Raw genomic sequence first — 11,031 nt, forward strand, 5'->3', positions numbered from 1 at the left:
TGTTCTACTCTGGTGTATCCTTACAGACCAGCACCTCAATTTACCAAAACACATTCGGCATGCTATGGGACACGTACAGATTGCAGGCAACCTACCTTTTTTCGTCTTGGTTTCAGATCTAGTCTCAGCAGTCGGAGTCTCCTACAGAGCTGGGAATACCAAGGCCATGATTCTACGAGATGATCAAATAGTCCCTAACGGAAAATATATCAGACCTCCAGCAGCCACTACTAGCCGGCCTGCAAACCTAGTCGAAGACATTCCTTCTCATTCCACATCACAAGCACCTTCAACAAACCAACTGCTCCATCAGATACATGAGAGATTAGATCGGCTTGACCGGAAAGGAAAGTAAAGGGAGCGCCGTAACAAGCACCGATTTACATACCTCAAAGAGCTGCTTGTTGGTCACCACCCACCTAAAGAAGACCCAGACACCCCGGACTCCACTTCATTTACCAGCACAGGGAGTCATGACGGTCCCGATTGTGGAGATGCTGCTACCAGCCCCCTTTGTTCCTGACTAATGGCACTGAGGACAGTGCCAAGCTTTAAGTGTGGGGAGGTCGGTCAGTACCTGACTTCCGGAGGTAATTTCTCTTCCTTAACACCAATAGACTAGGATATTTATTTAATTTTTCTTTTGTTAGGATAGAATAAAATTGCATAGTAATAAGTTATTTGCATGCATGTTCTATTTGGTTAAAAAATAATAAGTTTTTTTTTAAGACCCCCTATTTTTGAAAAATTTCACTGATTTAAATCAAAACTTTTGTGTTAAACTTATTTGGAAGTTATATTTGGAACATAGTTAAAAGCTAGAACACACAACCTGTGAGACTTGAGCCTAATGACATGGTTACATTATTTAACCATAAAATTTTATTCTTGTGTATTTGCTTCTCTATGATTGTGATCTATATTTTGTTCCATTCTATATGTCCAATATTTAATATGTTATATGCATGCATATGATTGAGGTCATTATTTTATTAACTCACTTATCCCAAATAGCCTACCCTTTCAATCACCTTTGTTAGCCAATTTGAGCCTTTTAATCCAATTTGTTCTATATTTTACCATATTACTAGTCTTAAGCAGAAAAACAAGTAATACCCCAAATTGAATCTTTGGTTAGCTTAAGATAGAAATTGTGTGTCAATTAAGTGTGGGAAAATTGTGGGAACATGGGTTAACAATGGAATATGTTATGCTAAAATAATTGGAAAGTTGGGTACCTACTCATGCGAAACTAGAAAAAATTATAAATCCATGTGAATTGATAAGCTACGTTTATTTTATTTAAAAAAATATTCAAATAAATAAGTAATTAACTAAATGAATAAGGGGACAAAATTACCCAAATGCTAAGTTAGGTTTAATAAAAAAATCAATGCATATGTGATACAAGTTAAGAGAAAAGTTGATGCATGAGTATGTAAAACAAAAGTGGAAAAATTTTGGGTAGTTAAGGATGAATTAAGAAGAAAATAGAGTATGTATGTTAGGTAAAAGCTTAGGATAATCAAGAATTTAATTTATAGCTCACTTAGCCATATATATACCCTCACCTTTACCTTGGCCCATTACAACCTTGAAAAGACCCCATGATGTTTGCATTGGTACATTAATTACTTGTTGATTGGTTAGGTGAAGAACAAGGTTTAGAAAGCATGATTAGAGAAGAGTAGAATGATTATCCTATACAATAGAGAGACTAGAGTGCACATACACCATCAGTGATGGTTCAAATGCTTAATTCTATGTCCCTTGCTTTCATGAGCTGTCTTCCTACAAGTTCACTTGTTTTTACTGTACAATTTAAATTGTGAAATTTGAGTTTTTTTTTTTTGTCTTGAAGAACTTATTTATTTTTTTAACTAAGTAGACAAAATCATCTTATCATATAGTTGCATTCATATACATAGGTTGCATTGCATTGCATGAGTCTTACTTTTCCCTACTCATTTGTTTTATCTCCTTAAGCTAAGCATGAGGACATGCTAATGTTTAAGTGTGGGGAGGTTGATAAACCACTATTTTATGGTTTATCTTGTGTTTAATTGAGTGGTTTCATCAAGTCTTCACCCACTTATTCATACTAATTGCATGATTTTACATTTTCCTTCCTAGTATTGTTCTATGGTTGAAAACTTACTTCCTAGAGATCTTTAGTTAGTATATTTTAATTCTCTTTTATACCATTCGATGCCGTGATCTGTGTGTTAAGTGTTTCAGGCTTTATAGGGCAGGAATGGCTTAGAAAATAGAGAGGAAGCTTACAAAAATGGAAGGAACACAAGAAACTAAGGAGATGACCAGCGAACACCGACGTGCGCGCATGGCTCACGCGAGCGCGCGGAATGGAGAAAATTGCAGCAACGTGTGCGCGTGCCTGACGCGTACGCGTGGATTGGAGTCTGCACGAATGACGCGAACGCATGGACGACGCGTTCGCGTGACAAGAAAAATCGCTGAAGGACGCGAACGCATGGACGACGCGTACGCGTGACCTGCGCGATCTGCAGAATTAACAAAAAATATTGGGGGCGATTTCGGGCCGTGTTTTGACCCAGTTTTCGGCCTAGAAACACAGAATAAAGCCAGGGAACATGCAGAGACTCAACACACCTTTTTACACAACTTTAGACACATTGATACATTCTCATTAGGATAGTTTTATGTTTTTATATCTGAATTTAGAGAGGATTACTCTCCCTCTAGGTTCTCTTTACATTCCCAGTTTATTGCTTTTGCTTTTGGATATTGAAGAGTCATTACCTCCGTTGAAGATACTGTTCTAGTTTGTTTCTTTACTTACTCTTTTATTTATTCCATATTCTTAATTCTTGTTTAAAGTAGTAATTGGATTATTTTCATAGATTGTTAATGCAAAGGATTTTTTTATTTTTAATTAATTTTGAATCCCTATTTTATTTAATTCATCATGTCTTCTTCTTATATTTTTATGAGCGTTATATTCATGTCAATGGAGTAGATTCCATACTTGACATGGGGGTTGATTAAAAGGAGACACTTGAGTTGGAAGGCTTAAGTGTTGATTAAACTGGAAGTTGTTGGTTAGTTCTGTATTTACTAACGCTAGACCTTCCCAAGGGAGAGGACTAGGATTTGCGAATAAGAGTTAGCTCAATCACTTGACTTTTCTTTATTTAGTAAGGGTTAACTAAGTGAAAACAACAATCTTTTTAATGCTACACTTAAGAGACACCAACAAGGATAGAACTTTCCAATTAATCATTCCCCCAGTCAAGGCCTTTTATCTAGAATATTAATAATCATTCTTAGTTTTTATTACTTTAATTTACAATTATTTAATTACTCGTTACCCAAACTCAAACTCTCTTGAAAATTTCTAATTAATAAAATAGCATCCTTTCTCGCAACTCGTTGGGAGACGACCTGGGACTCATACTCTCAGTATTTTTCTATTCTAAATTTTTGTGACACTCTTCTAAATTGGTGAGGCGGATTTTAGCTAGTTAAGAGCTATACTCGCACGCTGTTCTATTATACTATAATCTCTTAATTGGCCTAACTTCTGCCACGCACCAAACTACAACTTATTACTCGGGAGAACAAGTTTTGATCCATTACCTATGACTCGACCAATAAAACTTATACCTTGGTCCAAAGAAATTATAACTCGGCCCATAATTCAAAAACATGATAACACTCAGTACAATGGCATAATGACTTCATCATACATCATCACCAGCAACTCAATGAAATAGTCAAAACAGATCACAAGAATATCACGGTAACCACAGTTCTCACCACAATCGAAGCTTTTGATTCGCTATCTGAGTATATTCAAAATGCTTAGTCTCTGTTTAGTCTATATAAGGTAACATTTGATTAAGATAAAGGACATATATGAAAATCTAATACTCACTTAAGTCACTCTCATTATTTCTTTTTTGAATTATTACTGACTTGAGTATCAGAATACCTTTTGCAGGTACCTACCCTGCCTAGTGTTCTTTGGATTCCAGTGTATAACTCATCTATAGAGATGACAGGACGACATTCCCCTTCTGTGATGAGCTATACCAAATATATATAGATCTTTGGTGATATCTCTCTCTATTTATTATAGACAAACAAGTAAACTTAGGTACCTCCATTCAATTCAAACAAATGATAAAGCACAGAATTCAATAAATTCCATAACATTAAAAAAAAAAGTTAGTAATTTTTTCAAAAGTTGCTTGGTGCACATGAGAAAGTGGATACATAGAAAACTCAAGGACAGAGAAGAACTCATCGAAAGAGCTCCAACAGTAGTAAAGGCAAAATATAGCCACCTAAGCATGGTAATAAAGGTATCTGTGTACAAGAAGATGAAACCGATAAAAATAAAAAAATATATGTCAAGAAAGAGGAAGAGGAAGTACAACATCGACGGAGATGATGTAGGGAAAAAAACACGGAACAAGGTGTTTTGTTCATGTTTCTTAGAAAATTTTGAGATTCACTAGTTATAATATTCCACAAAATATACTTGCTATTAAAATTATTTGTGCTACTATAATTAGCAATATGTCAAAAAAAAGTTTTTTTTTCACTTAGGAATATTTTTCTAAGTTTATTCGATGTTAATATCTTAGGATTTTAGGTATATAAATAATTACTTTCATAATGCAACGACTTCTTAAATTTAGTTGCTATTATATATTATGATTTCTACGTCACCTCAATGTAGGTATTATAGATTAATGATTAAATAATATTATTTTTTATGATATTTTAGTGTTAATTAATAAAATTATTTTTTAGTATATATTTTGTATTTTTATTTATTATATATTTTTAATAATATTTTATTATTTTGATAAATAAAAATATTATAAAATATTGACTTTTGAAAAAATAAAAAATATTTAAAATGACTGTTTTAAAATTTTCAAAATCTTAGGGACTGATTTGTTCATGTCGCACACGTGAACATTTAACAGCCATGTGTGCAAGTTAACGTTCCACATCAGCAGTCATTGTTAGTGACTAATAGGGGACTGTATTATCTACGGAAGTAAACGTTAAAAACTGTTTTGTATATTTTAAAATCTTAGGGACTAAAGTGTATTATTTTAAAAATTTCAGGGACTGACTTAGGTAATTACTTAAAATTCAATTTTACTTATGGACAATATTACATGGTCAGCAAATATTATTTTTTTTTGTCAGCACTTAGCCAGCAATAATTTACATCCATATTTACAGATATTTTACACATAAGTATATAGTTTGCACCTATATTTACTAGAATTTTACAACATGAATTAATACAGTTTGCATCCATATTTTTCAAAATTTTCACACATGAATTAGTAAAATTTATTTAGCAAAAATAATTTAGTATTTATACTAGTCAAATAATAACAAAAAATATTAAAAATTACTAAATCCCAAGAATTTTTCTTTACTTATTCCAAAATAATCAAATTTATATTGCTTTAAGAAAATATGATGATGATGATGATGATGATGATGATGATGATGATGATGATGATGATGATGATGATGATGATGATGATGATGATGATGATGATGATGATGATGATGATGATGATGATGATGATGATGATGATGATGATGATGATGATGATAGAAAATTACATTCCCCTCCCTTCTATTTTATAAATGTACATTCCCCTCTCTTCTAACTTTTAAAAAACCTCATTTTTAATCCATTTTAAACTTTTTGTGTTAACTAATGTTAACTGTATCTATTTTTTAAGAAAAAATAAATTATTTTTTTAAAAAATACCCATTAGTAAAAAGTTTATTTTTTATCATTAAATTTTGCTTACCAAAATATCATTTACTAAATTATTCTTTTATTGATTAAATTGTATTTTTTTAAAAACTTTAATAATTATATATTTTTTTCTTAAATACCATTCAATAATTTTTTAATTATTAAATTATAATTTTACCAAAATTTTCGTTAACAATTTTTTTTTTATATTTTACTATTAATTTTTCGATATCTATATATATTATTTTAACATTAAATAAAAAATTTTAGTAAAATTATTTTTCAATATCAATATATATTAATTTTTATATACAATAATAGTGGTAAGATTTTTTATTTAATGTTAAAATAATATATATTGATATCAAAAAATTAATAGTAAAATATAAAAATAATTGTTAACAAAAATTTTGGTAAAATCACAATTTAATAATTAAAAAATTATTGAAGGGTAGGTATCTTAAAAAAAATAATTTAATTATTAATTTTTTTAAAAGTATTTTAATAAAAATACAATTTAATCAATAAAAAAATTTTATTAAAAGGGTATTTTGGTAAGCAAAATTTAATAATAAAAAATAAAATTTTTGCTAATAGGTATTTTTTCAAAAAATAATTTATTTTTTCTTAAAAAATGGATAAAGTTAATATTAGTTAACACAAAAAATTTTAAATAGATTAAAGAGGAGGTTTTTTAAAAGTTAGAAGGGAGGAGAATGTATATTTATAAAATAGAGGGGAGAAGAGTGTCATTTTAGCATCTTGCAAGAGAGGGGAGTGGAATTTTCTCTAATAATAATAATAATAATAATAATAATTGGAAGCAATTTTTTTAATTTTCTTAATAAGAATTACTTGAGCATATTTTATTTTGATTTTCTTTAAAGTTTATTATGGTACTCAATATTTATGTGTTTTCTAGGACTACCTCATTAGTGATTATGTCACCAAACAGAATTTTAGAGTAAATCTAATTTTGTTTAAAAATTTAAAGGATCTACTTTATCGTTCTAAATTCTCAGATTTTATAAGTTAATGATTGAAAGTTACAAATTTTTTAAAGTCATTGGTTGAATCTCGAAAGACCAGTTTCCAACACTTTTACAACAATTTCCAATAAGCATAACTCCTAAAAATGAATAGCTTTTGGAATGCAACCAAAGCACACTTTTTACCAGGTGACTATAGAATTTCCAATCCAAAATTTAGATTGGTTTAAGTTGTGTGGACAACAACATAAAATAAAAAGTATTATTTTTTATGATAAAATTTTATCCATATATAGATTATTATCTATTCAAATTTACATGTATAATCTATATGAAACCGAATTGTTTAATTAGCTTATAAATCACCTGCTTTTCATAAAAAAATCAAACATATAAGCATCCAATTTCAAGAAATTAAACATTCACACATGAAGAACACAGTTAACCAATTTTAATTCAACCAAACTTTACCTCTTGTTACAGCCCTCAAAATCAGTTACACTTAGGTTTTTAGCTCACTTTTTTGTCTAATTTTCAATCAAAACTAACTTTAAAATTAAGATAAACGAATTATAATTTTAAGGCGAATTTAATTTCTTGATTAACTCATTCTTTTTAGTGGACTAAATGAGTCGGTTTATAAAATTTGACCTGTTTACTAGCCTTAATTACATAGGTGTTTGGTCACCTTTCCTAAGAGCAACTCCAACAGGTAAGAAGTTGAGACCCTATTTCTGACAGGAGGAGAAACTTACCGTTGAAGAGATTTGAGAAGGAATTCCTGCACAACTTTTGAGGAGAATGAGTCTCTCTGAATGGGGACTCATATTGTCCAATAATAACTTGACACTTGACAAGTTATTATAAAAATAAATAATTATATAAAATTTTAATTAATTAAATAATTATATTAAATAATTAAATTATGATTAATTCAGTAATAATTATAATAATTAATTAGATTAAATAATTAAATTTTTATTTAATTAATAATTTATATTAATTATTTATGTTTTTTTTGTATTAAGTAATTTTATAAATTAGTGTAATTCTGAATTATATATTTTGTATTTATTGTTATATATAAATTTTTTTAATATTAATATCTTTTAATAGTAAATTATTTTTAAATTTATAAATTTAAATAATATTATTGAAAAAAACAATTACATTAATTTTAAGTATTTTAATTAATTAATTAAGTGGGACCACAACAGGGACTAAAGTTAGTACTTCCTAATGGAGAAGAGAGAGATGCTTTGAGTTTCTATTTACTGTTTATAACGCAAAAGCTGATGTGGAGTTACTTTTTAGGACAAGTGGACCATAAATAGGGATTGGGATGAATTCTCTACTGGAGATGGTCTAAGCATAGCTTATCTCGTAGTATCTCATCGTAAAAAAAATAACTGTTGATAGGGTACACATACAATTTTGTTGCCGATACCTTACTATCGGCGCCACCACAAATCCAGTGAAATTCCATCTCCTGGAGCTCTTGAAACAATGCAATAGCAGCATCCTCTTTCAACATGTCCACGCGCAAATGAAAGACAGAGCGAATAGTTTGTTCAGAAGCGTCCTAGGAAAGACCCCAAACATAGATGGAACTATCATTATCCGGGGTCAACTTTCTCTTCCTCTTTCTCTTTTTTTTAATGGGTTCACCTTTTTTGGAACCGACTCTCAATTGAAAAAGATTGGGAGAAAGAATTCAAGAATCAAGAATAATTATGGAAATTCACTTTTAACACTTTATTGTTTTAAATTTTAAAATATATAAAATAATTTTTAATATTTATTTTATTAGATAATACAATTTTTTATTATTAATAATAATTGCTAATATAAAATATTACATGTACAATTTGGATAAATTAGTCTCTAAAATAAATATAAAACAATTTTTTAAAAATTTAAAAATATTACAATAGCTTTTTAAAAATTCTAAAAAATTTAAAATAGTTCTTTTGAATAATTTATATATAATTATTTTTAAATTAATAAATTTTAATTTCTAAAATTTTTAGTCTATTTATCTTAAATTCGATTGTTTATATACAAAAAATTTTAGAAAAATTATTATAAAAGATCGTTAAGAAGATTTATTTATTAAAAAGAACCGTTAATATAAAATTATTAAAAAATTAATTTTTATAATATTTAGAGAAAAAGTCTAATTTTTTTAGAGAGACAAATATATTTTTAGGTAATTTTTTTATTTATTTCTTTCTTATAAATATTTTTTTTATTCTCTATTATATTTAAATCCTTATTTACACATCTTCATCTATCACAATAATTTATTGTTAGTGAATCCCCTAATTTCTAATTCACCATTAGTGAATCTTCTTATACGTGTTTTTTCTTATTTGTTTATCTGCCGCAAAAAATTGCTTCTCTTGATCCTTGTATGTAACAATAATTATTGGTTTATCATAAACGCTTGTTTAATATATTTCTAATTTTAAACTAAAATTGTGTAATTCAAAAATAAAATTAAAAAAAAATAAAACAAAAAAATCTCATAAAAGAAAGACCTTCTATAAAATTTTCAATTAATATAATTTCATTACGAGTCAAAGATCCAATGAATAATTGTACATTAGTTAAAAATAGATAACTCTAATACTTCTATACTACTATTTTTTATGTTTCTATACAAGTAGATTCTATACTATTATTTCTTATGCTTTTATACATGTAGATTATATTAATGCACCAGGTTCGTTCGAGTGAAATTGATGTTGAAGTTGAGCAAGTCTTAGTTTAGATTTTTCATGTTCAATATCATCCTTTTTTAGTTTGATATCACCTTACTCAAACTCAGCTACCTAAAAAGTTTTAGAATTCACTACAGAAGGTATGGCATTGGTATATCTTGATAATGCATACAAATTTATATAATTTGAAAAAAAAATTAAACATAACATTATTAATAAAATACATCCAACAATTAAAGTTTAGAGTTTCACTAAAATTAAAGAAAACACTACTTATTTCAAAGTTTACTAACATTTCTCACTAAGTAGTTAACTTCAAATCATAGCTACTAACTCATTCACATTTAAGACTAAGAATTTTATTTTAAATCTGAGTTAGTTGTGTAATTAGCATGTTTTACTCATCAAAATTAACATGTTTTACAAATGGCTGAACTTAAATTTTGGTTAAGAATATTATCCTAAAGTTACCTAACTTATTAGGATAATAACTAGGTCCCAAAGACAAAGATAAGATGAAAATAAAATAATCAATACATAAGAGTGAAGAGTCGTGTATTGATGAGCATAATAGGATTCTATTAAACTCAAAATAAAACAACTAGACTTATAATAGAAGCATATACTATAATTGATCATTTAATAATATGCAAACAAAAATGATTTTTCAAACATAAAATAAACCTGAATTGCAATTGAAGCAACCATGATTATCTACTGCATTGAAATATTTATTAGACTACATAAAGTAATTTGAAAATTTTCTTATGTTAAAAAGTTTTTCATTTTCTAAATTTTGAAAACAAAATTATGAAGTTATAATCCACTATACAAATTAGACAAAGTATAAAACTATGCAAACTTTATGAGTAAGACACTATTTTTCAATTTAGATAAGAGATTATTGATACAAAAAAAAATATAAACATGATTGCAAATTTTAAATTCTCTCAACATAACACAGGATATAAGAGACCTTTCAGAATACTAGCTAAATTCTACTTTGACTTCGAGTCAAGTATCTGTTTCAATTTGTAACCAAGGTGAACAGACAATGTACTCAATAAAGCAAATTACTTTTTTTTTTTCTATAGCAAAATAAAATTAAAATGGAACATGATATGATCATTATAATTTAGCAGTTACAAGCTATAATTTGGAGATTAGGTCAAAAGAACGTTAGGGTTTTCATGGCTCATAGATAACCAACACATCACTCGATCGTTATACCTATAATTTGACCGTTATAATCTAGTCCATTTCGTATTACTCGATAACTACCACCTATTATTCAAAGAACAAATCTTGATTCATTGCCTATGACTCGACCAATGGAACCTATACCTCGGCCCAAAGAAATTATAACTCGACCCATAGCTCAAAAATATGATAACACTCATCACAACAGCATGATGACTTTATCACACATCATTACCAACAATTCAATAAAATAGTCAAAACAGATAATGAGAGAATATCACGGTAATCACAGTTCTCACCACAACTGTAGCTTATGATTCGCTAAAAGAGCATATTG

The sequence above is a fragment of the Arachis hypogaea genome, chromosome 20 (genome assembly GCF_003086295.3).
Source record: "Arachis hypogaea cultivar Tifrunner chromosome 20, arahy.Tifrunner.gnm2.J5K5, whole genome shotgun sequence".
Classification (NCBI taxonomy): Eukaryota; Viridiplantae; Streptophyta; class Magnoliopsida; order Fabales; family Fabaceae; genus Arachis; species Arachis hypogaea.